The sequence below is a fragment of the Typopeltis vanoorti genome, chromosome 13 (genome assembly GCF_054136105.1).
Source record: "Typopeltis vanoorti isolate ZY-2024b chromosome 13, IOZ_Tvanoo_1.0, whole genome shotgun sequence".
Classification (NCBI taxonomy): Eukaryota; Metazoa; Arthropoda; class Arachnida; order Uropygi; family Thelyphonidae; genus Typopeltis; species Typopeltis vanoorti.
This window is the reverse complement of record NC_143561.1, coordinates 8,824,353-8,847,430: the sequence shown is the minus strand read 5'-3', so window position 1 is coordinate 8,847,430 and position 23,078 is coordinate 8,824,353. Positions and strand designations below refer to the sequence as shown.

General features: G+C 36.7%; 1 protein-coding gene across 1 annotated transcript in view; it reads left to right on the top strand.

The window, feature by feature from the left end:
• LOC150099923 (growth arrest-specific protein 1-like) overlaps positions 1-20,073 on the top strand; it is a 29,413-nt gene extending 9,340 nt beyond the window's left edge. The window contains exon 2 of the mRNA XM_090402711.1: positions 18,262-20,073. The gene's annotated coding sequence lies outside the window, so the exon portion shown is untranslated. The remainder of the gene's footprint in view (positions 1-18,261) is intronic.
• Positions 20,074-23,078: the final 3,005 nt, after the last annotated feature.

The following is a 23,078-nucleotide window of genomic DNA, read 5'->3' as shown; positions in this document are numbered from 1 at the left end:
GCCGAAGTGATATTCCAGAGGGTATAAAAACCCTCATTTTAGCCAAAAAATGTTGCGCCAGTTGGCCTGAATCCTGAATCCTGGCAGGAGTCCTGGTATGAATTTATGCACCGCTGGCAATTCAATCACCGGTTGAAATGCATTATTAGAAATTTTTAACTCTCCCGATGTTTCAGGGACGCTCGGCCTGCTTTTTCTTCTTAATGAATTGACACAATTCAAAAATAACGTTTGCATTAATTGAGGTATTTCAGTTGCCTTTTTTTGCACAATGTTCGATAGAAACTTATATAGACTTACATTGTGTTAGGAGAGGAATACAAAAAAAAAGTTCCATGAAAACTAACTCTGTTTTCAGTAAGCAGACTGTACAGTGAAATCGGAAGAACGGGTCACAATTCGTAGCAAGATACGTTGGAGATTTTTCTTATCTTCCTATGAAGAGGGCAGCTATTCTTGAAACTGATACTGCCCAAGCAACTAAGACTAGGAGGCTGGTTTGTCTGTTTTGAGTTTTCAGCTTGATTTCGAGACGTTTTCACTTTTTCATTATTATCTCATATTTGTTATAATCTCGAGTAACCTCTCCGAGATGAAGCTTGCACTCATTTCTTCATACGATCAAGAAATTGTCCACCAAGGGTGTCATTCCTCAGTGAGGACTCATCTTAGTCTGTACAAACACAAGCAGCTGTTGGTGAGCATCCATTCGCAGACTATCCTCCAATCTACTGAACATTTCGGATCGAGCCTTCTTTCTGTTCGAAACTCAACACTTGAATATGTTGCAACGCAGTACTTGACGTTAACTTTTCCCTTGGCAGTTGTGAATAAATAAATATTTTCAATAATATGTGCGTTGACGTGTAGCGAGGCGAGTTATCTCGCAGTGCGTTATTAAGAAAGGGGCATATTCGTTGTGCGACTGTTTACCGAGTCCATTATTTTAACGGACGCGCTGTCCTGTTGCAGGAAGTAGCGTTTCTTCCCAAAATATTAATGAACCGACTGCCACCTGGCTTAATAAGATCCATTACTTTACGACTTTACCCCATGCGGTCATTCTCAGTAGTTTCGTTCTCCGGTCATAAAATCTCGGTGAGCTGCTTCTGACGTTAAACTGGAAGGAATCCTGCTGTGTCTTATCGGTGATGCCAGACACCAAAATAAAGAAGCGGCAGACCGTGTTACCGTCCTATATGCGTAATTTTGAAAGGAGCAAAAATATCCATAGTAATCAATCTTCTCAAAGACAGCGGATCATGTCAGACTCTACAAAGTTTTCTAAAAGTTATCCAAGAGCCAATTTTACGAGTTTGTGTACCGACGATTAAACCGCCATCTTTTGTCATCCTTTCGAGGACGAACAGTGATGACATTAGCGGTGCCAACCTTTAAGATTCCAATCAGTTAACTTCGATAATTCTTATACAACAGGCTATTTCTGTATGTTAGAACATGTGAGTTAGTTGAAATTAAGCCATATTTCTGTCTGTTTAATTTTGTGTGGTCTCCGGCCGGTTTGTCTGTTTTGCTAGATTTGTTATCTTTGTCATATCTCCCACGTGTCCGGAAGGCACCGAGGTCTGACATACGCCAGTTTACAGGCCGAAGTTAATCCTGTGAGAATGACCTGTCCTCAGCAGAGTTCCAACAGCATAAACGATTGAACCCCTTCCAACTACTATCGCTCTCAGACTTGCTTAACTTTTCGCGTGAGCCAATAGTAACAGAGACTATACAAATCGACCAGCCTTTTCTGGCCTGTTATGCTAGATAAATAAAAAAAATAAAAATAAAATAAAATAAAATTCTTATTGAGAGCAACCCTCCGTTCTCATATGGAGCTAACAACTCATATTCAGCTGAAAAGTTTTAAAAGTTCCTGACTAGATTCGAACTCGGATCTTTTCAACACAAAGGCGAATGCGGCGACATATTTTATCTCAGATTTCATGCTTTAATTTGAATTAGGGGCTTCGGGAATACACGTGCTTTCTTTGGTGTTAATTTTAGGCGCAGTGATCGTAGTGCACATCTGTCTGCTGTTTCTTTCATCTCTCTAGTGACAACGGATTTCAGTTCAACTCAGTGTGAGAGAAAGACACAAAAAATCCTCAGTAAAGTTTCTGTTCATGATTCATCTTAATTCCTAATATTACAGTTTAGTATTATAGAAGAATTCATAACGACTTGATCACTGCTTCAAAACAGTGATCAAATCGTTCGTATCTCTGCAAGCAGTTAAGGGCTTGTATAGGTTACTTTGATATAACCGTTAATCGTGAACTTAATGGTAGGTCGAAATGCGATCCCTGGAATTTAGTTCTTGTTTGTCAGTCAGTATATGATTCACCTCACTGTGTAGATTTCATTGTCATGTGATCATGTACTGCTGTTTATTGAGGAATATGCTAATAGTCGGCAACTTCAAAAATCTGCTTTTCTGAATCACCCCCACTCCTTTACAATACTTGAATGCTCTGGAACAGAGTTTCTTAATGTTTGCTTAATGCATATTAGCTTACACTACCTTAAGAGGGGTCAGGAGTCTGACCTTTATGACAGAACACACTCGAGATTCCTACACTCACGTATCGTCCGCACACAAAAAGATAAAGTTGGTTCGGTGAAGTTTGGTACTTGAAATTTTAATGTAAAAAAAAGGGGGGGGAAGACAAGCACAAAGTGAAAGCCAAAATACGAACTTTGTCTGTTTCTTGGATCAGCTGATTTTGTTGTTGCTGTTTCATTCATTTAAGCAAAGACCTCCCAGCGCTGTCAAGACAGCGCTGGGAGGTCTATGACGAAGAGTAAACGAAATTTACTCTTGTTGTTTTGAAAGTTCTGCCTTCTCATCCCTTTTAAGAATTCGAGAAAATTTTACAAGTATAGTGTTTTTTTCTCACGCAAAAAAGACAAACCGGTCAAAGAATACCAGCAGTTGACACGCTTATCACATTCGCTTTCATTGCTTCCTACTTCTGAATCTAAAAATTCATGGATAGTGGATAGTACAGCTTTGTTTGCGTGATAGAGACAGTACTGTAATTGTAGGTCTAAATGTATTAATGGATCTGTAATTACAGTTAAGCGTATGGACTTGAAAATGAACCTCTCATCTTACCCAGCTTCAATTCGTCTGAACTGGATCGCAAGTAAAGATGGTTGATTTTTGAATTACGTTAAACTATGAGCCAAAGTATGAAAATAAAATATCTTTATTATGACGCAGTTGGTAACTGGAAAGTTAACGGTGGTTGGGATATATTCCTACATGTCTGAATCCATTGTGGCATTCAAGTTGTTTTAGATGATGTTAGCGTGTCTAAATGAGGTACTCGTGTGTGTGTGTGTGTGTGTGTGTGTGTGTGTGTGACGTGCTCATTATACAAAAATATTGAAAGAGTAATACGAAAATTTCGCTTACAGAAAGTCGATATCAAATTCAGTTGGCCACTGTATAAAGAGTTCTGAAGTTATGGAGATGTTAAAAGATATTTTATGGAGATAACTTCGTGTTCATGCGTTGTGTTTTTGAATTGGTGAAAGATTTTTTTTTTTTTTTTCCCACGAAAGTGTAAAACACTGAGCTCTCTTTAAATAATAACTCTTCTCTCCGTCTTTCACGTATTAGGCCTAGTGGCCCGTTATTCGTAGTAGGCATGGCCTATTACGATTTGAAACCGCAACCTCTTCGAGGATAAAGTGGTTAGCCCTATGCTTCCCGGTGTGTCTTATGTCAGTATATGCGTGTATATTTTCCCACCCGGAAACTCGGTTCGTGCCCCATAACAGGTAAAAACCGAGTTTCCGGGTGGGGAAAAAAAAAAAAAAAAAAAAACCTATCCCTGTATGAGATCGGCTAACTCACTGAAATAATAACAAATGAACTAAATATCAATCGAGAGAAAGAGTTATTGCGATTAATTTTGAAGTATAGGCATAAAGAACATTCATGTAAAGATTGCGTCCAGAATATTCTACGTGCGTAATCAGAAAATGTTTGTTATGAATCAAAAAAACTGATCACCGGGCTCAAAAGAAGTTCTTCAATCAGAATTAAGAAATTATTGGAAAATCATGCAAACCTAACGGCTCATTGACTGAATGAGAATAAAAAAATCCAGAGATCCACGAAATAAACAACGGAAAAGCTATTTTCATTGATCTATACATAGATATTAATCAAACTCAAGAATTCGACGTCAGTGAAGCAAAGAATTCAGAATGAGTTTCTTTATTGGCTAAGTCGCGACGAACCCGAGTCCTTTGATTTGCTCCCTTGTGTACTTTATTTTTAGATGGTAAAGAAACGTTCATGGAATATTTTCAGTGAACCAACAGCTAAGCAATACTATGATGGATTCATTGTATACAATGAATCCATCGTCAAACATAATCCTTAAATGGCATGATCCTAATCAACGCATGCCACATTAGCCAAAGTTTGACACCGAAATAAGATGACAATGAACTAATTTTCCAACCCAAGTACAGTGGCGATATTTCATTTGCGAGTTCCGCATCGAAATTTTGACATTTTGGATCGGCAGTATCGGGATGTTTACATATCGAATGATCATCGTTATTGGGGCGACGAAAGAAGTGTTTTCAACACCAAACACTTGATGAATATTTCGCGGTTTCTCCGGCGCTCTGTTTATTTTTGTATTCGCCACTAGAACACATGATCTTTGGTGGTGGCTCGCGTCTGTTTGATTATCTATCGTAGTGGCAACCAGACCGGTTAGTGACTGACGTACGTTTAGAAGTCGACATGTGTTTATCCATTCTCGTTTCCCGGTGCAAGTTGGAGTTTTTATCTAAATTAATTCCAGATCTTTTCTATTGGAGGAAGGGGAAGCAGAATCTCCTGGCAGTTCCGACGTCTTGCTTTGTAGGTTGGGGAGAGTGGCCACGTTGTAGCGAAAATGTTCCCGGAGTGAACAGTCGATAATCTGTGGCCTCCAGCTACAGTGTTCATTTCAGGGAGTTCAAAAACGCCACGCGCGTTCTTTCTCGTAGCCGTCTTTCTGTGTGACGTAGCGGGATCGTAATAGCTGTCCGACGTTGTTTAGTCGAGGTTAATGAGTTGAAATTACTGTGGTAAGGTGGAAAAACATGCATCTGACCCGGTTCTGAAGCTCTGCTAACTGTTATGGACTTTGTTCGGTTTAAACATGGATTGCACTCTCCAAGAAACCTACTTCCACCTAACAGTGGCCACAACGACAGCTGTGCAGGCCGTAAAAATGCTTCCGGCAACTGATCCAAGTCTCTTTGTTGTTAACCTCTCTCATATTCCAGGTACGAACTGGTCAGTGGCGACACTTGAGTATACGTTGTACAGGATTTTTTCATCGAAGGACATTAAAAACGCTTCTCGTTTACAAATTCAGAACAGTAATATGTGACACGTAGTAATATTTTTAAATCGAAGTCGAAGGAGATGATTTATATTTAAAATATACTAACTTACAGTCTTGCATTAAATTCAGTGGAATGTTATGCAAAAATGATCAAATTCTTCGTGGCATTTTAAAATTATACAATAGATTTGTTAATAATTAAATTAAAATCATGTTTTAATAAATTTATGGGAAATCCAAACATGCAGCCACGAATATTGGAACCAGTGGTAATGTTGTGCTGTTTGCAGAAAGGCGAACACATTGTATTACACTCAGTCAAAATATTACAGACATCCCCATGTTAATGGAACCCGCCATTAACACGCACAATATAAGACACTATAAATAGGCAGTAACTGTGAGAGAGAGAGAGAGAGAGAGAGAGACCATTTCTTTGCTAGAATGACCATGTGCAAGATAAACAGAAAATATTAAGTCAAAGTCCAGCGTGGAAACAGGTGATCAATACGAGATGCAGACAAATAATCAGAAGTGTAGATTATTACACCAGATGGTTAACGTCAGGCAAACGACAGCGCGGTACGATCAGGGACCACCCCAGTCTTAACAAAAATAAACAGCTACAGCTTAGGTGTACGATATTGAACGCTAATATTCCTTGGAGAAGGAACACAAGCAGGAGGAGCGGAAAAAAGACCACAATTTCAGTTACTTATATCATTAAATGAAAATAATAGGATAGCTACAGGACCACCAAGCTATAGTTCCACTATGTTTGTTCATAACTGTGCAAGGCAATGGAGTTAAAGCAATAATCTGTTCATGTTTTGTTTTGTTTTGTTTCTTCAACACACAAGGCCATTCCAGTGTCATTCATTACAGGAACATATTGCCACTTTACCATAATGGATTGTATCCCTTCAATCACTGGATCCCAGTCCCATTGAGCTTCTTTGAGATGTGGTAGAACTAGTTGTTCACAACAGGGATCCACTGCAAAGAAATCTAAATAGAACTGTAGGAATTTATCACGTCTTTCGATGGAGTGTCTCCCAGAACCTCATGGAGTCAATTCTCAAAAGCTTCGAGGCTGTTCCCAAACGTACATTCTGAATTTCCATCTTCACCTTCGAATGAAATATGTACCATTTTAAATTGACGCCACACACTCGACAATACTCAAACGTGTAGGATCTGTTATTATTATTGTTTCATATCCAACGAAGTGCTAAAGCACTTTGTAACAAATTGTTACAAGATGCATAAATTTGCTTATTTAGAATATATATTGGTACTTAATATTATGGGATTTTTCCCATTTAGTACTCATGGCTTAAAAAAAAGTTGAAATCAAATTAAGTACATTTAGATTTAAAAATAGTCTTCCTTCTCTTATTAAAAATCTGAATTGAGTTAGGTACAGAACCAGTGGCGGCTCGTGGCTTGAAATCGTGGGGGTGCTACAATTTCGAAATATACATACACACTGTAAGTAAAGTGTATACGTGTTTGGATAAAATATCAAAATTATGGTAAAAATTAAAAAAAAATTAATCATGAAAAAATATTGTTTATTATCGATAAAATTATACAGTTTGGTATAATTCAAAATGACTTAAAAATAAAATTCATTATCATAACCCCAATAATGTTTTAAAATAAAAACTTAACAAATGTTATGTCTTTAATTGTAAAGTCCGAATATTTAAAGAGACGGAGTAAACACGATAAGCACTACGAACACTCTACTACCGGCGCAAACTGCATATAAACAACGGTGGAACTGCGCGACGGACAGTGCCGCATTACGCTAATAGCTCGTATCTCACTATGACGTGTATATGCTTGCGCGCGTAGCAATACGACACTGTAGTAAACACAGTGCCGCTAGCGTCCTTCGCCCTCTTCAGTGCTACAAGATGGATTTTTATTATTTTTTATAGAAAATAAGGGAATTTTATAGGATTAATAAAATATGATATATTATTATTTAAAATATAAATAAATTAATAAATATATTTATATATCCAGAAAAAGTGGGGATGCTGCAGCCGCCCCTGCACAGAACACTATTTTTATGAGTCCTTGGATCATGGCATTTCCTATATGTCAGTTACATCTGATTTCATTTATTGCTGGGAAAAGCTTCTCTCCCCTGATGGGGGGGGGTTGGTCCGCTTTTCTCATGGTGACCTAGTCCATCTTGGAGAGTGCATATATTATATGTATAAAGGACATCACGAACATCCACACCAAACTAACAAGCTCATAGTTTCGTCTGAATGACAGCATCCCCTCCCAGAACCTCGAGGTTTTCATCCCTCATAGGATTACCCAGAGGATTAATTAGGTTTCAAAGAAGCCCAGTTATTTGGCAGTGATAGGTCATTGATCTTAAAACGCAAGATATATATCACCTGATGAATCCTTTTTGCATTGTGGTGTTTCAGTGATATTATAAGCATGAACTTAGCCGTTTTCAGGCAGAATTTTCCATTCCTAAATTCATTGAAATATATATATATATATATATACAGGGTGTTCGGGATAAATTTGACATATTTATAATTAATTATATTTTTCCGTAAGTTACATGTATTAACACACACTTCTCTTCATTTAAAAGTTTGGACCCTTCTTCATTCATATACAAGATGTCAGAAAGGATGGATAGCTGGAACCCACCTGAATCATGGAAGAGAATAACTTGTATCATGATGATTCGTGCCCGCCATCAAAATAAGGATATTACGACTGCTGCCCAATGCTCCCTGAATACAGTAAAAACAATCAGGCATGAACTAGAGACTTGCAATGGTGACTACGAGGATGTAGCAAGAAGAAAGATCCCTAGCAGACGATCTGATTGCGTTCGTACAGCAGAATTCCTCGCAAATCTGCAGGAACAGGTGTTGAAGAACCCTGGCATTGGAATTCGGGCTTTGTTCGTGGAGTTGCTAACTGTAGTCAAGCCCTGGATAACAAGGGTAGCCAATGGTAGGCCGTATGTATGGCAGCAGGATTCGGCCCCTTGCCACACCTCTGGGAAAAGTCAAAAATGGTTGTCTGAAAATTTCTACGACTTCACCAGTCCAAATGTTTGGCCTCCAAACTCCCCAGACCTTAACCCCATGGATTATTTTGTATGGGGCGCAGTTGAAAAAGACACCAATCGCACTTCCAGTAATACAAAAGCCCAGTTAATGGATAAAATTAAAACAGTTTTTGCGGCCCTTCCCAGGGAGACTGTAGCATCAGCTTGTTCGAGGTTCCGAAGCAGAATTGAAGCTGTGATCGATGCTAATGGTGGTTATTTTGAGTAAATCTTGTTGATAGTATTGTAATTAACTCTGCCTGTAATGTTTTTTTGTCAATTCATTAAATTTAATAGATACAAAGAAGATTTTCTTTTTCCTTACGAAACTGTCAAATTTATCCCGAACACCCTGTATATATATATAGACAGCTGAAATAATATGCAAGATATCCTATCCAAATTATTTGTTTATGTAACTATCCATTGGACTAGACGATCGGAATTCAATGAACACATTGCAGCAATTTTTTTTTTTTTTTTTTCAAATGTTAATTCAGTCTTGTCGTTAGATGTCGTGTCAAACTGTTGTTATGGTATTACAGCCTCACTCTAAGAGTGTTAAGTAGTTGAATGTTGTGTCATATCGTCCTTATTCTGTTGGTGCCCTTGATCTGCACGCGGAAGTGGCACCATAGCAGGCCACTCCTGATTACGAGCATGGTTAATGCTCTTGTGGTTCTCAGCCATAAAAGAAAGCTTCCTATTGAAACGAAATCATGCAGCCACTTTATGACGTCCCTTTAGAAGACCTTAAAGCACATGTGCCCTACAAAGAGGAACATGCGAATCACGAACGCAAATTATTTACGGCTTTTTTTACCTCGATTAAGACAATACCCGCAAGTAAAAGATCGGCTAATGTCAGCAAACCAGCTTTGTCGCTGTTATTAGAAGGGTGATTGGTATCGTACGGCTAATCCTTCGGAGCTTTATTACCGGATTTATATACATCCATCTGCATAACTCGTGAGAATCTACTTTCAGGATCAAAGAGGTTAAGGGCTTGATTTGCTTCCAAAAGAATATCTTGGCTGCGAATGCAAATTGACGCGACGCTAATGACATCAAGTGCAGCTCCCAGAAATTCCATTTGGAGCTGATTGTCCTGATCCAACACCCAATTTGGTCAGGTGCATTTAACAGCACGCATCAAAGAGATGAACTTCCTGAGCGGAATACGAACACTCCTCTCTCTCTCTCTCTCTCAACTTATCTCAAATCCACATTACGGAATTCGCACTCTCATTTCATGTGCGAGGTCAAAGGTCGAACTACGAGGCTAATGGAAGACCGAAGGATCACAGTCGAGGGGATAAGAAATAATAAGATAATTGTCAGGTTGTTATTATTATGACCGCTGTGGCGTGACTGGAACACACGATGGTTTTTTTAAAGTTTCCATTAACGCGAGAATTGAGGTCAGGGCGCTTTAAATATCCAGCGTTTTATTTTTCGCTTTGTGTTCTGTATTCAACCTGTTGCGTTTCAGTATCTGTTGATGATCTTTCGAGCATCACGTTGAGATCTTTCGAGTTGACCGTTGAGATCTTTCGAACATCACGTTTCCATTTAAACGCCTCTGGTGGTCTTCTTCTAACACTAGCGATTATATTCTTGTAATGTTCTGTAATATTATGGAAAACATTGTGAACAGATTCCAAATCCAAACGCTGTGTTCTTTATCTTTCAAGGGGGGGGGGATTTGTACTTAGAGCGACACCTCTTTGATTTAATTCTACAATAATTTAATTCTAAATTAGTCATTTTATTGTTGTGGTTAGTATTTTAAGTCAGTGAAGAGGAACACACAAATTATGTTCATCTTAAATATATTAAGTTTAATTATTACAAATTTATTATAAATCCGGGATTAAGTATTATAAATGTAAGCTAGGGAAGTGGGAATTGTTTTTTTTAAAGGAGTAGTAATATTTATTTTAAATATTGAATTGTTCGCTTTTGTTTGTTCATTGAAAAAGACAAACGAAAGAAAACTATATTCATGGTACTCCCGCTTCTGCTCCCTCACCAGAAGTGTTGGTCATAAGTTTCGTCCAGCCCCGCTTCTTCCTTATTTTCAGCAGATGAAGAGAAGAAAGAAACGATGCAAAGAAAAACAAATCTTTTGGCCTATTACTTTTCTTCCGGTTCTTGTCTCGATGATCACATTAAACACCCTCTTACCGTTTCAAACTGACGGCATTCAATGTTGATTTAACATCAGAAGAAATCAGATGAATCTTATATATATATTTAAAAAAAATTAAACATTCGGATTCGGATTACATTTCTCTGTCTATGCTCCAGAAGCAAATATGGCCACGTTTGAACTCGGCAGCCCATTTCTTAATTGTCGAAAACGAAGGAGAAGAGTGCCCATAAACTTTTATGAACTTCGAATGAGTTTCTTTTGGCATTAAACCTTCTTTTACAAAGAATTTTATAACCTCACGATACTCAATTTTATCCATTTCAATGAATACAGACAACACTTTTGCTTCAGACAGCTGTATAAAACAAACTAATTGATAGAATGACTTGGATAACTCTTGTCACTGTATGGAACTTTGGCATTGGTCATTGGCGTCACCGAGAGGTTTTTTTGCAAGATCTCGAAATTTGACGGTTCATTTCCGAAATTTTGCTCCGAATTAGATTGCAAACACTTAAAAAATAAACGGGCAGCCTACGATGCAGTCTCATGACTCTGCAACTTTTGTGTGCTGACGACACCATTAATACCACTTGGGATCTTATTGATATTACGTAATAGTAAAGGATGTTTTAAAGAAAACCAGAATTTGCTTTTCAAAAATTCAATATACAATAAATACTTGGGGTAGGCTTAGTTGTACACTGCTTTTCTTCCATTTATGTCCATGAAAATGCGTAGCACTCAAGTGGTTGAGTCTTACAAGTCAAGTTCAAGAATACCTTTTAGGGGGTTAAACAAAGCCCAACAGTTGACTTCTAAGAGAGGTGAATTGAATTTGAAAAGCCCAAACTGTAGCAGTTTGTTCATTATTAACTAGTATTAGTTACAGAGATCGATTTTTGTTTTTCCAAAAGTGGGTAAGTGTGTGTGTAACTACTTCTCTCAAAAGCAGTGGCAAGCGCCATGTGGTTTGTACAAACACTTCACCCCCTTAAGTGTTTCAGACAAGTGTCAGGCTTGAGTTGCGAACGGGCATATTACAGTGGCCTTCGTGGGATAAAATAAGTGTCTACAAAGAAAGAACGAGCGGCGTTTTTAGAAGCTGATGAGAAGCAGACTCGCTCGGTTGCAACGAGAGCGGGGAAGTACTAGAACTAGCCCACTGAACGGTAACGAATACCACATCAAGAGACTCTTTTATCAGTGTAGCCTGTTATAATGGACCAGAGAGAATGCAGTGTTTGACTCTTTTCTTTGTCTGTCGTTTACGATCAAGAGGAGACACCGGGCGGAGAAATCACGTGTTCGCAAGCACTCGTGCACAGCTCTTTCAAAGCACTTCATCTTGTGTTCCATTTTGAATTAGAAAATGCAAGCGAGGTGTTTTTTCCAAATATACCTCGAATCATCTTGAACGATGCTTCTTTGCATTCTCTAAACGAGAATATCTAATAACTCTTGGATGTGTTAGACCTCAAAAAAAGGTCGAAACCGGTCTGGGCAGTGACCTCTCCCCTATAATGTATATACATCTCCTAGGAGATGTGTTTTACATTATGAGAAAATACTAAGGACAGTGATCGGTGCTTAGTCCACCTTTACTACGAGTTGCCCTGTCATGAAAGTTTAGCGTACGCTTGTATTCGCCGAAACTTTTATATAGTTTCTATATATTCAGCATGAAACTCTTGTAGTTTCTCTATTTGGTTTTGAAATCATGTTGGATTCAATATCCACTTAATTTGAATGATTTTGCATCGCCGATGTGAAGCCTTTTGGCTCTCTTTTTAAGTAACAAATGTACGTTATTAAGTGATCAGAATATTTTTGTACGTTGATCAAAAGTATTGATCAACACTTTTGTGTTGATCAATACTTTTAATGTGAAGTGCCTTCACATTAAAAGTTAAATCTGAAGCCACTTTGAATATAATTGGACACCTTGAAAATGCTACAAGTGGATTCTATGGGCAAATGTAGATTTTGTAAAAAATACTTAATCCCCTGTTTAGTTTCCTTTTTCCATTCGTCTCTGTACGCATGCGTCATATTAAAAAAAAAACACCGCATAGCAGTAAAAAATACATACGCAGAAAGGTGTAAAAAAACAAGAGATACGCTCCAAATGAGTTATATCCACTATTGGAAATGGTTGTGATTTGTAATTAACCAATTTCCTAAAAATTGATCAAAATTTCCAAACCCATCAGCTAGATGCGATTGTTCAGAATGTCACAAAGTATCCAAGATCAACTGCAGCTGAATCATTAAAAGACAGAAACGAAGTGAAAAGAAATAGCTGTGGATATTGTAAAATCTTTATTCATGTATGAATTGCGCTGACCGTTGGAAAACTTATGGAGTGACACCACTCACAAAATGCACATCCACCCTTCACATTAAATGGATGTGTTTGGTATTCGCTAGAGTGTATGTAACTTTCCATTTGTTAAATGTCTGTTATGGTTTGGGGATGCTGTGTCTTGTTAAAGATAGGATTCCCTTTCGTGGAGTTAAACCTGTCTGGACCACCATATGTTCATAATGTCAATATAACGTGTCATAGGCTGTGCCGATATGAGTTGGGAAGATGAGAATATATTGCGTTAGAACGCAGTATACTCTCATCTTTGGGAAGAATTAGCACGTCAAGTGAGAATGAAACCAACATTTCCATTTTCATTACAGGAATTTTCGGGAGATGAAGGGACAAAATGGCTGCCTGGTTGGTCGAGTGGATAGCATAGATATTCCACTACAATAGGTTGTGGGAACGAATGTTGGCAAAAGCGTACTCCGGACGAACTTGTAGAACTTCTTAAGTTTATAAGGTCATGCTGAACATTCCAGTACGATTGGTGTCATTTGGAATAGCGTATGATTTTGTTTGAAATAACGAGGCGAATACGCTACCAACATGAACGCATGTACTTAGCTGTGTAAGTTGTGGTATTCAGATCTCCGGTCCATCAACATATATTGCCTGACGTCGGCTTAGAAAATACTTCCAACGTCACCAACCTATAGTGGGGCTGCATAGCATAGTAGGTCCATGGATTCGTAATGCTGCTGTCATTACGTGGATGACTGTACCACAGATTACTAGAATTCGAAATTCGCGACCAGATTACCTTTTGTCCATTCTAAAAGAAGTAAACAGAAGGGTCTGGCGGGCAAAGGAACCTTCAATACCAAAGGTTTCTTTGACCAATATAGACATTGCAAATTGCGTTTAGCTGATGGAAGTGGAACTCGGCGAGGACTTCTGCTTTTATTCACCTTCAGGTCCGATTCGTTGTGCGCTGCAGTTTACTGCTGTGCATATTACTGTTGTATTATGGTGCAATTCGACCGATTGGTATCCATTTGGTCATTCCTGTAACCCTCTCTCTCTCTCACATGAACAAACTGCCTCAAGGCACATTGGTTTGAGGCAGTTTGTTGGTTAGACACGTTCTCGCTGCTGTTGTGATACTGGCATGGAAATCTAGTTGCAATTATCATACCACGCTAAACTTCGCCTGCTGCAGCATTTTTGCATGGCTTTACACACATGCGCGCCCCCTTTCTTTTCTGTATTTCGAATATATTTTCTTCTTACAAAATCTAAGGTATATAGAAGTAATCTAATCGTTTAAAGTTTGCTTTTGAAGAAGGAGTTTAAACAGTTTTATTTTGGCGATTAGATTACATAGAATAACGATGACAACCCAGCGTTTGTACTACAGTATTTAAAAAAAAAAAAAAAAAAAATCTGAAAGTAGCATCATGCGCGGAACTTGCTCTACCTTATCGCAACTAGCCTCAAAACTGATTGCTTAAAATATACGATCCTGCAGGAGCATTTTGGATCTCTATTTATTAGGCCTTCATTCGTGGTTTTATGACAGACTGTTTCACTCTTTCGTTCTCATCAAAAAACAAAACAAAAACCAAAATAGTTCTTCCAGTATACTCTATGATGATGATTAAAATATGAAATCTTGTAAACAGTTTTTTACCAAATAAAACACTATACATGATCCTTTCGAATTGTGCCTTTAAGTCATACAATATTCAAACAGCATATGGCAAAGGTGGAGTGAGCTCAATTTCGGAAACTTCTAGAGCTCACATTAGTTTGCTTACTTGGTTAGACCTGAATATTTTATCCTTATTCTGAAGATAAGCTTCGAGGCATTTCTTAAACAGTCACACTTTTCCATGGGGGATGCTTTAGTAGGAAAGTTGACCATTCTAGCGGGTATAGTTAAAATAAGGAGGTCCAAGCCTTCTTCCCAGCAAAAAAAAAAAAAAAATGGGTGAGTGTCTGAAAAGTTTTTCTTTCTTTCTTTTTCTTTATTCTTTGCCTCGCTATTTGTCCATGTTGATAAGAAATCTGAGGCGAATGCTGATTTTGATGGACTCAGTACAGCTGAAAGCTCACGCTCTGGCCGCTCGCGACACTGTTTTATTCATCGAAGGTCAGTGACTTTGCACTGAAAGTGTCACAGCACAAGGGGGACAGAGAGGGAAAGAAAAGGGGATTGTTAAGGTCCCTTTTGAGAATGTAGCAAACGTCTGAGCGGGGGAGGAAGCGCCCTGTTCGTGAATCATCTCCCCATAACTGTCGCCAAGAACATCTGCGGCTCTTTCGTCAAATCTGTCACGTGACAACAAGGGTGTAGTTTCGCTCACGTGGCGTGGACTCGAATGCTGACAGCCCACTTAGGTTCCGACTATGGATGATGTCTTTCGTGTGATGGCAGCTGTCTTGACATATCACAACCAGCGACCCCGAGGATGTACGGGGAATTCTTCGCCCTGTAGAATTAATGAGCCCTTGCCATTATTTTACTTTGTGGAAGAGGAAAAGGGACTGCAGTTTCGTCTTTGATTTCATGCAACGATTTTTGACTCCCATTTCAAACATTCAATGCTGCAATGGTTTGACTCAAAAGGTATGTCCCAAATATTTAGCAAAGAGGTTACCGTGAAAAAACACTCCATCGAAAAAATAAAAGCTCCAAGCTCGGAAAATGTTACTCCAACTTTTTCTAATAAATAGTTTTAATGGAACATGTGCGCTACACATATCTGAATCACTTTCACGACTTACACATGTAACAAAAATTCTATAGAATTTTATTCAAAAACTCCAATAGATTTCATCCAATGTTGTGTGGACATCATCAGTGAGACAGGCCGTTAATTACATTCAAAACATGAATCGCAATTTTTTCTTCTCTCGCTTTTTTTCACTTCCTCCCACAAAAAGAACATCCATAGGCTGGCCAAGATTTAGATAAGCTAAAATGTTCTGAAGATCAAGCACTGCTAGCTGAGGTCTTCACTAAGGAATGATATCGCAAAGAGAGAGGGATGAGCTATATTTCCAACCAGACGGAGAAGAAAAATAGAAATCGGTACAGTTTCCGTGTAAAATTTGTTATCACCGCTTCTTATTGTGTCTAGTTAAAAGTATGCAACGATAATCCTGGAGATTGTATTAAATTTGAGAGAAAGAGCGATTTCCCTTTTAAACTTCTCTGTTTCATTTCATAAATTTCTCTTTCATCGAAGTGACACATCTGTAAGAGCATCAGTAGGAGTGGAACTGCTCTTAATAGATGAGAAGGTTGTGTGTATAGGAAGAGTGTTTGCGAAGTTAAGCCTACTATGAGAATCAACAGTTTGTAATTTAATGAATTGAAATTTTATTTTGAAGTTGAAAATGTGGATTTTTAAAGAAATGCAGAAACGTTCAGCTACATTAAGGTAAAGTTATCGAAGGTTCAATGAAATTGAAAACGATATTAGCTCCAAGGACTCCTTATTTGAAAGCCTTCCACTCATTCTATGAGTTCATGACTAATACAGCTGACCAACACCAGACTATTTCTAATCTTCTGTAATTAATTGTTAGTTATATACCCTCTGTCCAAAAAGAAACCGAACTTTTCGAAAATAGAAAAAACTATTGGCGCCACTTGTATATTTTTGTTGTCGAAAGCGGCAACCTTCGTTAGTGTTGTGTCAGTCAACTGTTTATGACATTTGTTTCATTAGAAGCCGAGTTATAGTGCCAAGAGTGACAGTGTATTTTGACACGGTCGGTCGTCACGATATTCATGCTGTACGCGACGAATCCTTGCTATCAATCGCTTCAAAAAAACTTCGAGATAAAACTCGCCATTGATCGTTTGACCAGGCGGAAGGAATGGTATGGTAAAAACCATACCATTCGTTCCCTTGGAATGGTATGGTTTCTACCCTTGGAATGGTAGAAACAAATCAGCATTGTCTTTACTTTTGACTCCTCCAAGCGACTTTTTTTCGGATGCCCCTTTTCTGGTGGTCTCCACTCAGCACTCTGTTTTGGGCTCAAACTCAAAACACCACGTTTCGTCACCAGTAACGATCGTTTCAAGGAAGTTTGAGTCCTTACGAGTGGTTTTAATGAGGTCCTTGCAGTGTTCAATTCGATACATTTTTTGGTCGTCGGTCAACTTGTGGGGAACAAATCGCGAATTCAATTTACGAAGGCCCAAACTCTCGGTCAAAATATTGTGCGCAGTTGATTTTGGAATCCCCAATTCATCTTCATTCATTCATTCTTCTCGGGACGATTTCCGGTTTTCTTTGATGAAATCAGGCACTTTTTGGATTTTAACTTCGCTCAGTCCAGTTTTTGGACGGCCCAGCTTTTCGTCGTCCTCAAGCGTCTCACGACTACTTTGAAATCGCTTAACCCACTCGTAAACTTGAGTACGGGATAAACATTCATCACTGTATCCTTTTTGAAGCGTACATTTCATGCGTTTCGGTAAAACTTTTAGCAAGTTTAACACAAAATCAATCGCAGCTCTTTCTTTGAAACTCATTTTCCGACCGTTCGTCAAAACACACTGACACTCTTGGCACTATAACACGGCTTCTAATGAAACAAATGTCATAAACAGTTGACACAACACTAATGAAGATTGCCGCTTTTGACAACAAAAAGATACAACAGGTGGCGCTACTAGTTTCTTCTATTTTCGAAAAGTTCGGTTTCTTTTTGGATTAAGGGTGTATACGCTGGTCTGTTTGTAACCAATAACATCGCACTTTTATTTTCTGGACAAGACATTATTATTTGGAGAAAATGCCATCTACTGTAATAACACTTTGTTTTCTCGTATTTATTTCTTTGAAATAATCTTAGTGATATTAGGAACTCATATTAAAAATAAAAAAGACTCGAGTGACGATCCCCTTGTTTGATGCCCTTAGGGTAAAGAAAGGAACTTGCACTGGGCGGTCCGTGTTATGCCACCAAGACAGCTATCTGCAATTGTTTGTAACGGCTTCATCTATTAAGGCAGTGCTTAGAAAACTGAGCGTGTGCCTTGCTTAATGGTCCTCCTGACACAAGGGTCACATCAAACATGTATAGAGATAGCGATTGAATGCCCCCAAGCGAGTAAAAATGGGTACTCGAGTCTACTCCTTAAACTGCAAATAGTAGATCGTTTTAAAATTTTTCCAAAGATGTTATTGGCTAGAATTGCAAGAATTGATGCGAACCGAACTTCTTTGATTCTCTAATCATTTCTCTATTTGTTGTATTTTATTTATTTTATTTTTATTTATTTATTTTTTTTTTCTTGCAGAGAAAGTCCACCAAGTCTTCTGCAGAAGAGATTAAGCACTTCCAAAGCTGAATCAGCCGAGGATAATCCGGTGACCCTTCATGGATGAAAATTGTACAGGGAATTACTAACACTAGTTTAAAAACTAATATAAAAAACTGGCGTCGACAGATAAAGTAAGCATTTGCAGAAAGTGTAATATCAAGACAGGCAAAAAAAAAAGTCGCTGTCTACAGTTTACGGGTGAAAAACCTATAACTCTTGTTCATTTGCCAAAGCAAAATGAATCGAGAGGGTAAAAGGCAAATAAACAAAACTACAGTACTTGAGGTGTTGCTCAAAATTAGAGAATATCTGTTAAATATTATATTTCAATTTTATATGATTTTTAATAAAAGATACTATAATATTAACTCTCTTATCATTGAAGCACACGTAATATTTCTATCTATTTTCACACTAGGAGAGTGTAAATGTGTTTGGGGGATTGGAAAAATACCAGTTGGTTGTTTACATAATAGAAATATTAATAAAAGTAGTAGTAGACGACTTCTAGTTTTGATTTTCAAAAACGAGATGTCTTTATTAATAAAATAAGTCAAACTTAATATTACAATAATTCTATTATTATATTTTCATCCATAATTCATTTTAATTTGCCCTTCATAAAATACGAATTTAACACTCGAAACGAAATCAAAACTACACTGCCATTTGCTCTCCCACGTGATTCAAATTATTTTAAACTTGTGTACATATTTGTATATTTAAAAGCCTACGCAGAAAGAACTTTATAAACTTTCTTTTGTTGCTTTCATTTATTTTAATTTTTATCTGTCAACCGCATTATTTCAGGTTATTAAATTTTGACACTTTGAATAGATCTTTGATTGATAAAAAATAATTTCTATAAAAGGTATTCATTATAACAGTTATTTGTAATATTTATAAACAATTTTAAAGTTTCACAACTAACTTGATATGGGATATTAAAAATTAAAAAATCATGAAAAAGCATACACACAAAAACATTTAAACCATAACGATGTTATATAATTTTATTTAAAAAAAAAACATTATTTGTATTATTTATGCTGAAGTGCAAAAGAATAATACAGATGGCGCTACGTTTTGGCACAAACGTAAAGCATGGAAATGAGATACAAATTGAAGTCAAAAAAGTGTTGGAAATATATCATTACTGTGATGATGCCTTAACAAATATTGATCATTTACAAAACTATGTAAATAAACGGTGTTGAAGATTTATACTACACTCTTTAAGTTAATTTGACATTATTTATTGTGTATACTATGTACTTTATATATGATAAGAAATTTATGATTATTTCGTGAATTTATTACTCTTTCTCCGAGATCACATGACACCAGAAAATAGACAGTGCTGTTATCTTTTACATGCTAACTGTAGTTAATGTTAGAGATATCATTGTATCAAATTAGCAATGGGAAATGAATTGTAATTTTTACCTATTTATTTCAAAAGTAAATTTATTTCTTGAAATAAAATAAATATTACTTTCATATTTTTGTGAGCAAATAGCTCTCCGTGCAATGAAAATGTACCCTGCTATTGAGCAGTTATATCACAAGAGATCGCGCCCATTTTGCTCACAGTTCAGCCAAAGACTGCTAAGTTATGTTATTCACTTGATTTAATGGATTGCAGTTGCTAATATTACTCATATTTCTGTACTTAAAATAATCAAATACAAAACTCAGGACTTGCCATGTACAATTATTAGTTCCGTTATAAGGAACTAAAGCAGATTTTTGCTATCTACAATAAATAAATTTATTTTATCAATTTTTCGTTTTGACTTGTTTTCTTTTTTTGATTTTGATAAAGCACTGCACAACATATTTCATGTTTCTATATATTTTGATTTCATTTAAAATTATAAAACGTTAAATATTTTTTTTATTATTATTACTGATAATGCTAATGAGTCTGTTGAACAATTCAAATATGCCCTAACACAAAGAGCATGGATGGTTGTGATACTCTTACTATTCTGTGTGGAAAGAGAGTAGCAATCCTACCACTTCTTCTAGCAGAAAACGTTTCTCCCAAAACCCTAAACCCTAAGAGGGAGCACAAAATTTTAACTGTCGGATCGCTTCTTCTATTGTCATGTACGATTTATTTTATTTTATTTTTTTAATGACATTTTTTTTTCTTGTGATTATATATATATATATATATATATATATATAGAAAGAATTTTACCTTGGCTTTGCATTAAGGGTAAATATTAAGATTAGTGATCAGAGCTTTTACCATGAGTTGCCTTGGTCTTGCACTACGTGCAGGGTCAGTTAGACTTGCAACACTTGCAGGCGCAAACTTGACTTGTTTGTCTGTTTTCTTACTTGGGAAATGGAGTAAAACCAGGCTTAAAATAGCTTGGTATCTTTAACATGCATATATATATATATATATATATATATATGTGTGTGTGTGTGTATGTGTTCTTCCTCGAGTTTTGAATGTTATCAGACTTGAAACACATAAAGGGTTACATCTCGTTGCATACTTCCAGACCTTTTTTTTTTTTCTTCATGTGATTTGAAATTTTTGACGCTAAACTACTTGTTGGTTTGGCTCCTAAAATTTGGTGATAATCTCAAGTTGGTTGTATTCTGTAGAAAAAATTAAATCCTCTTTTTACTCTTTTAAAAAATGAAAAAAAAACGTCATTAAAATGTGGGGATTCTATGAAACACCACAGTTACATACAATGAATATGAATACAAAGAATTTTCAAAGGCGTTGCTTTTAGTGTCATTCAAATAAAAATGTCAACGAAATAGTCTTCACCACATTAATCTCAATATGCAAATGGACTTTGTATTTTCATTGCATGTCGGCTGTTATCACATAACTTCTAGCCAATATCATCAGAATAAAAAGCAGACGAAAACTTATTAACAACGCAAGACTGTTACTGTAGCAACAACGTTGGCATAGCAACAGTTTGCTCCTTCTTACTAAGAGATATAAAATAATCTCTGTTACTTTGGGGGGAAAAGGGCGGGGGTGGGGAGCTCGACTTTCTTTAGTTATTTCTTTTCATTTCTAATGTCTAAATTCATCGAGTTCAATCTCGGGTAACTTCTGGTGTATTCATTTTTTTTTTTTTTTCACGTTCCCTAAATAAATACTTCGGTGTTCCACTTCCGGTTCGTGCTCTGGGGCACACGTGTGGCTATATAGAGTATACCAAGCCCGATCGTGATTTATTTGCCGACATCAAGAATGAAATATTCGTTGTCTTGACTACGCAACGATGACCGATTTTAAATGGGGTTCAGATAATCACTATTATTATCTTGGCTGCTTGCATCGGTTCGCTTTGGATATGACCTCTCCTCCAGTTTATCATGTGCGAATGCTAAAGGTACGTGCACTCCTTCGTTCTTTTGGGGGGCTCAGCTGGGCATTTCTACGAGTGCAGACACAACAGATAAATCTCAACTGGTCTTCTGTTTATTGGGTATAAATTTTATGCGCAATCTTTAATACCAAGATATATAAAACGTGTTCAATTCCTACATCATGCATATAGCTTTTCTGTGGATTACTATTAAAAGTTATTTTATTTCTCTTAGAAATAGTAATTTAGTTTATATTTTATTATTTATTCTTTTAAACTATTGACACTGTTTTCCAAAATTTTGAAAAAATATTATACACCTTTTGCTCTTCCATATCATAATATTATAATTGAATTGTAGTAAGAAAATGAGCTGACTTGTTTATGCAATAGTTTTATCACTGCAAATACTCAATTTAAGATTAGAAGACCGAAATATTCGAAGCTTTCTTTAACTAGAATCATGTAATAATACCAGTCATTTTCGGGTGCGTTTTACAAAATGGCTCTTCGATTTGTTTGGTCTCGTCATATTATTCTTGGGCTTTGACTGGTAGAATTTTATTGAAATTTGTAAGGATTCCGGTATTTGGAATCCTTACAAATATTTGTCTATAAATTTCAGTTTTAATTTCAATCGGAGCATTTGCCAGAGGAAATTTTGGTAAAACATTTCTATGTTCTTTTAAGATATTATTTCGAAAAGAAATAATTTTCTTTAAATTTTTTCAAAATTTATTTTTCATTTAAGAGCAACTAGCTGGAAGGAGAGTAGATATATAAGAGATAAATTAGTTTTATTCTAATTGGTCTATACACCGAGAATAATTTAACTAATTTTCAGTTATTTATGATAAATTCGGTTTATAACATTTATAATTACAAATTAAATTGATATACATATTAGAAATATTGCATAATTAATTACGCACATACATATGCACTATTTGAATTTTTAATGATTATTTTTTCATTAAAAAAATCAGTTTTTATATGTGCCGGAGTTTACCCAGAAATGCTTAAAATAATGTCTTGTATTAGGACTAGGAAGGGTCGGCTCGATGCGGTATGTAATCACGCACATGATAAGCGGGCATCATAGTGACCTGTAACAAAAAATGAGAAAAAAAATCAAAAAGGAATATTGAGACTTTTTTTTCAGTTTGAGATTTGGAATTTTAAATGCATCGTTCCTAAAACTATTGTCTTTTTTTTTTTTTTTTTTTAACACATTATTACACTGAAAGATATTTTATACATGTATAGCACGTATTTTTAGACGGTGAGGTGAAAAGTTGTTATATCCCTACTACGTTAATTTTGTGTGTGTGTGTGTGCGTGCGTGCGAGAGAGAGAGAGTGAGGTAAGAGTTAGGGTAATCTGGGTGGCGTGTCCTTCCACCACCGTCAATCCGGGCTGAGTAGCGCAGCATCGGTCTCG